Raw genomic sequence first — 6,022 nt, forward strand, 5'->3', positions numbered from 1 at the left:
GTGATACATAGAGATTCTTGGAGAGGGTACTTTCAGGTACATATTTGGGAACAACAAAGAAGGACAATTTGGATGACAAAGGAAATATTTACTTTCCTTTGAAACGAAGAAGAATATTTGATCAAGTAAAAATATATCTAGTCACTAAATCTTTGAAATAGACTAGGTGCTAATACTTATTTTATTCTAGTCCATGTCATTGGTAATGTGTTATTTAGTAGCATTTTTTTCTTTCATTTGTGTAATTGAGGTTTATCTACATTTTGATTGTTCTGATTGTCTATTTGTTAGAATTAAAAATTCATGTCCTGAAATTCAATCCAACATTCACGACACTGTAACTGGCAGTTGCTTGACACCATTCTCTTTCTATATTCATGAACTCTCCCTGTTTTACTAAAACAAATTACAGACAAATAGTGTGATAGCTGAATTCTGGAAGGGGCAGACTGAAGGATTACAGTGTTTTGAAGAAGAATGAAATAAAGAGTCACTATCCTTCTTGACCCAGCAAATGAATACCATTAGGTGATTTCTACCGACTTTTTGCTCTAGCAATTCAGTCTCAATTAGTGATGATTTTAGTGGAAGGATAAGGGCCAATTACCAGAGACTCAGAAGTATTTCTTTGTCCTTGGGTGCTCAGGCAGCTTAGTGCGGCTGATGAATTCGTCTGAGGCATTCTCAAAATAACTGGAGACTTAATTCCACTCCCAAACCAGCATTGAAATGAGTAAGGGTCCTAAAAGGAAAAGCATAGAAAGCCACATTAGACAACGACCTGCAGTCCCAAGGCCAGATGACAGGTATAGGGTACTGTTGCGCATTCATTCCACTCTGGCGGGGGGGAAGAAAGTGTTTCTCAATTTTATGGCCTTGCAGGGCTCTTCTTTCCTTCCAGCTTTTCCAGCAGCCAAAAGGAATCCATGAAATGGTTTCCCCTGTTGAGGTTCAGAAATGCCCTAATTTAAATTCAAAGTAATTTTCTCTGGAATAAAGAGGGGAACCTTTTAATTAGCATAAATTAAAGTCCTATCTTGGGAGGGGAGGAGACATACAGGTACATGATCAGTCTGCCACCTTGAATTGCAATTTTGGTTTTGTTTCTTCTCCCTACTTTCTATTTCGTTTTAGACAAGAAACTCCGCGTATTTCCCGGTCCCTGATTTTGCTTGCTGGGCCTGTGAGGATCACCAGGCAGAGATGCTCTGGAAGGCAGAGAGGACAGCCACCACAAGGCCACACTGAATCTGGTTCGCCTGCTGACGAGGACTGCTTCAAGGAGGACCTGATTATGGCAGGACGAACACATGGTAGGGACCTGGCTGGCACGCTTCAGACCCGTGACACGAGGAGCACGAGCGAACACGGGCTCACTTAGGGGTACCTGCTGGGATGGAGAAGCTGGCTAATGATAATCACTGAGCAGATACCCTAATTGTCACCAAGCACAATGAAGGGAACTTTCCAGAACTTCTCCTCACTGTTTCTTCATCCTCAGTCTGGATGGAGGGCCTGGGTCAGTTTTGCTACACTACAAACCACCTACATTTGCATCTTACCGAACACATCCCTCCTTCCACAGAATGTGCTCAAGAATTAAACTGCTTCTCTAGCTGGATCGTCGGATACTGGAGCAGACCACCTGTCTGAGGAGAACTGCCCTTTTATTGTGACAAAATGGAACATGTGTAAGAAAGGCTACTTTTCAAAGCAGACTTCTGAATACAAATACCTTTAGGAGAAGTGGTCTCTGGATTCCAGCCACAGTTCAGTCTGGGAACTGTCTTAGCTCTCTGTCATGAGAATGTCATGTTCTATGCCAATATAATGGCCTTTCTTTATTTTGCTCCACGTTCTCTTTCCCATTTTCTTTTTTCTTATTGCTCTTTGTGTGCTCTTGACACCTGCTGTTCCTCTCCTAGAAAGCTTGTCTTTTCTCCTTCTCCTCCTTGAAGTCTCTGGTCTCCTCCAGCACATCTTCTCTGGTTTGACTTTCTTTACTCATTTACCACCCTATAACACATTTGTATATTTCACTCACTTACTCACCCTGTGCCACAAAAGCAGGGATTTAAAAAACAAACAAACAAACAAACAATTGTATTCACTGCTAAATTCCTAGAGTCTGGAAAAGCACCAGGAATATAGTAGATGCTCAATGAATGTTTAAGTTAATAAGTTAACCTTCACATTAATCTCTCTGAACTATCTACTGTTCCCTCTACCCAATCTATAAATTGGGAGCCATTGCTTTTGCCCATTATCACAAGTCCAAATCTTATCAACCTTCAAGGTCTACTCAATGTCACCTCATGCATAGACTGTCTATTGGCTCTCCCGAGTTACAAATAATGCCACCTTCCTGGCCTCACTATAACTTTCATAAGTAGCACTTTCTTAACGGTATAGATATTCATACAGAGGGTGCCAAAAAATGTATACACATTTTAAGAAAGGAAAATTGTATTAAAATTTTAATACTCAAGGGGCCAGCCTGGTGGCTCAGGTGGTTAGAACTCCATGCTCCTAACTCCGAAGCTGCCGGTTCGATTCCCACATGGGCCAGTGGGCTCTGAACCACAAGGTTGCTGGTTCAACTCCTTGAGTCCCGCAAGGGATGGTGGGCTGCGCCCCCTGCAACTAGCAACAGCAACTGGACCTAGAGCTGAGCTGCACCCTCCACAACTAAGACTGAAAGGACAACAACTTGACTTGGAAAAAAGGCCTGGAAGTACACACTGTTCCCCAATAAAATCTTAAACAAAAAAAAAATTAATACTCAATATATACCGATAACAAACGATGAATACAAGTCACGTTTCACTTCTGCAGTTATAAGAGTGCTCAAAGTGGTACCATCAGCATCCAGACACTTCTGATTACGGGGAACTACTACATGAGCAATGCTGACCGAAGTGTCTACTTGTATACATTTTTTTGGCACCCCTGGTGTGTGTTTTATCCCTATTCCTAGATGGTAAGTGATTCGAAGGCAAAACATATTTCTTATTAGAATGTATGATCCTAGAAGCTTAAATACTGTTTCATAACAATTTTCACAAAGCATATATAAAATAGCCCAGAGCTTAAAGCCATGGATTTTGCAGTCAGATGAACCTGGATTTGGTATTTGACTACTCCTTCTCACCTGTCACGGAGGGCTGTGTGGTCTCTGGAGGGCCCTGGGTTCTGGTTTTGAGATAGTGACATGTGGTGTCATCGCTCTCCATACACTCCATATCTTCGCCCCCTCTCTCCTCCACTACCTCACCTTTTTCGAGGTTATAGCTCTGAAGGGCAGTGACCGTAAGTTTTCCTACTTAATCCAATTGAGTACCTAGGGTGTGGTAGAAATTCAAGAAATGTTTGTAAAAGGAATGAAATAGTAACTGTGAGAATTGTACTTTTAACGAATGAGTATGTTTATCCCCTAGATAGCTGCTCTGTGAGCTAAGGTATAAAGATTGTGGGAATTAGAAAATGTCAGACTGAGAGTAGCATGTTCTCTGCTACATTGTGCAGTGGAGATGGCAGCAGAATGATGGTAAGAGATACGTCATAAGGAACTTAGGAGCGGAGTTCTCCAAAATGATGGTTGCCAGAGAGGAGGGGGTTGGGGAGCTAAGGTGAAAAAGGTAAAGAGATTAAGAAATACAAATCAGTAGTTACAAAATAGTAACGGGGATGTAAAGTACAGCAGAGAGAATATAGTCAATGACATGGTAATATCTATGTATAGTGCCAGGTGGGTACTCGACTTAGACTAATCGAAGGGTTCACTGCATTAATTATATAAATGTCTAATCACTGTGCTGTACACCTGAAACTAACATAAAATAACATTGAATGTCAACTGCAACTGAAAACTTTTTTAATAAAAAGGACTGGCATTCTCACTCATTACTGACTCACTGGGTGACCAATAAGTCATGCCGCCTTTTGGGGGGAGGGGGGATGGGTGGAGCTTAGTTAACCATTGGTAGAACAGGATTGTGGATACACACCTTCTTGTGTTATTTAAAATCTGGATCTCACAGTGCCTGTGCAGACAGCTGCCAAAGTTTGTTGAATGAAAGAAAAGTGAACGGACCATTATTAATAGAAACAAAGACAATGTTATTACTATAACCGTTGATATCAACGAATTATTTATTTATTTTTAATGACCCGTCTGTAATTCATACTCTAGGACATTTCAGCAGTATTTTTCAGTTTGTTAGTTACCGCTCTTTCTTTGCGGAATATATATATATATATATATATATATATATATATATATATATATATATATATATATATACACACACACACACACACACACACACACATTTTTGTTTCTTAATCAAAGAAAGCAAAGTATGAAAGGGAATGAGCTGTATACTGAAATTGTACACTTAAAGATAGGAGCAATTAATCATGTTTTCTTTCCATTATTAGTCTTAGCTGTGATCATTAAATATTTACCCTTTGCTTGTTTATATTCCTCATTTTAGCATTTTGTACCTCATCAGACCTTCTCTTAGTCTTGTTTTTTTCTTAGTCTTTTGGTTATTCAGATATTACTCACTTTGTTACATGCAGCGTCCCACGTCTGCCATCTAGTGGAATAAAGCGGTCAAGTCAAGTTTTTATAGTGATGCAACCGTCCAAATCAGGCAGTGTTGCTTGGAATAGAAATGGCTCCTTTCATCCGAGTTCAAAGCAACGCCTGGACTCCAATTTACCAAATTTGTGTAGTAAAACTGGAAATTGCGTTTAATTTTCTAAAATGACTGCTAGATATGTAACTATGTTTTCTGTTTTATTAAATTTTGCAGAGCTTCTAAAGATCTGAGTAACCCAAAATAGGTCTGTTATATTTGCTGTAAAAAGTGTGATAGTGAAAGTAATGACAGAAATGATTCTATAATAAAGGCTGACATTAGAAGCAGGCATCTTTTCTGGGGCCCATCAAGGATCATAGCCGTTTTGTCCTAGAAAAAGAAAATGACAAAACTCAGTCACTAATCTCCCTATTAACTGTATAGTGTGGAGTACTTTAGGCTGGGGCAGATGGTCTTTGAAAGGCAAACACATAGCTGTTATTATTGAACAATATATTATCATACTGTTTTATTTATATTATTTACTTACATTTTTCTGCATAGGTGAGTGAAGAATATATTACCTATTTTTTATCATCAATCTGGAATTTTTGAAACATATTCTATGATTATAAAAGTAGCGCAGTTTCATTACAGATAATTTAGAAAGTTCAGAAATACATAAAGAATAAAAAAGACTTTTGCTCTCCAAATAAAACCACTTTTTTATCATTTTGATGTATTTCCTTTCATCCTTTAATCTCATCATAGATGTAATATATTTGTAATTTTTCTTTGACTGAATTTTAGTGAGTTTGGTTCTATGTTTCTTAATTAACATTACAAGAGGAACATTTTCACCCAAGTAATTTAAGAACATAATTCAAAAAATGTTTTTCTTAATTATGTAAAAAGTTGTGCAGCCAATCCTAATTGTTCAAAGCATAGGTTGTTTCCAAATATTTTGTTCTTAGAAATACCGCCACCTTGAACTCTTGGCATGTAACTATTAATGAGAATCTTATTGTTTCCTGAGGACAATTTTTTTTGAAGTTCAGGTTTTGCGATAATAAAATATTTTATGGCTTTTGATTTAAATAGCAAAATTACCTTTCATAAAGTTGTAATAATTTTTTTTAGGCTAGCATTGTATGAGAGAATCTGTTTCATTTCACCCTAGGCAATATTATTTTTGTTTGATTAAATAAAAATTTAAGAATATCTCAATGAATAATACTTTTTATTTCTTTGATTATTATAGACTGAATTATTTTATGTTTACCAGAAATTGCATTTCTTGCATAATTATTTGTATTTTTGTTCTATTGTGGTATTTTTCTTGTTGATTTGTTAGAGCTATTTATAAAGTTAGGCTATTAATAATTTCTCATCCTATCTACTACCAATCATTTCCCCAGCTTGTGTGTGTTTTATTG

The 6,022-nt window shown here is 37.6% G+C and overlaps 1 long non-coding RNA gene across 1 annotated transcript in view; it reads left to right on the forward strand.

Moving 5' to 3' along the window:
* LOC141573205 (uncharacterized) overlaps window positions 1-5,813 on the forward strand; it is a 76,404-nt gene extending 70,591 nt beyond the window's left edge. The window contains exon 3 of the long non-coding RNA XR_012498891.1: window positions 1,135-5,813. This is a non-coding gene — a long non-coding RNA (uncharacterized LOC141573205). The remainder of the gene's footprint in view (window positions 1-1,134) is intronic.
* The last annotated feature ends 209 nt before the right edge of the window (window positions 5,814-6,022 follow it).

Source organism: Rhinolophus sinicus, linkage group LG09 (assembly GCF_036562045.2).
Source record: "Rhinolophus sinicus isolate RSC01 linkage group LG09, ASM3656204v1, whole genome shotgun sequence".
Lineage (NCBI taxonomy): Eukaryota > Metazoa > Chordata > Mammalia > Chiroptera > Rhinolophidae > Rhinolophus > Rhinolophus sinicus.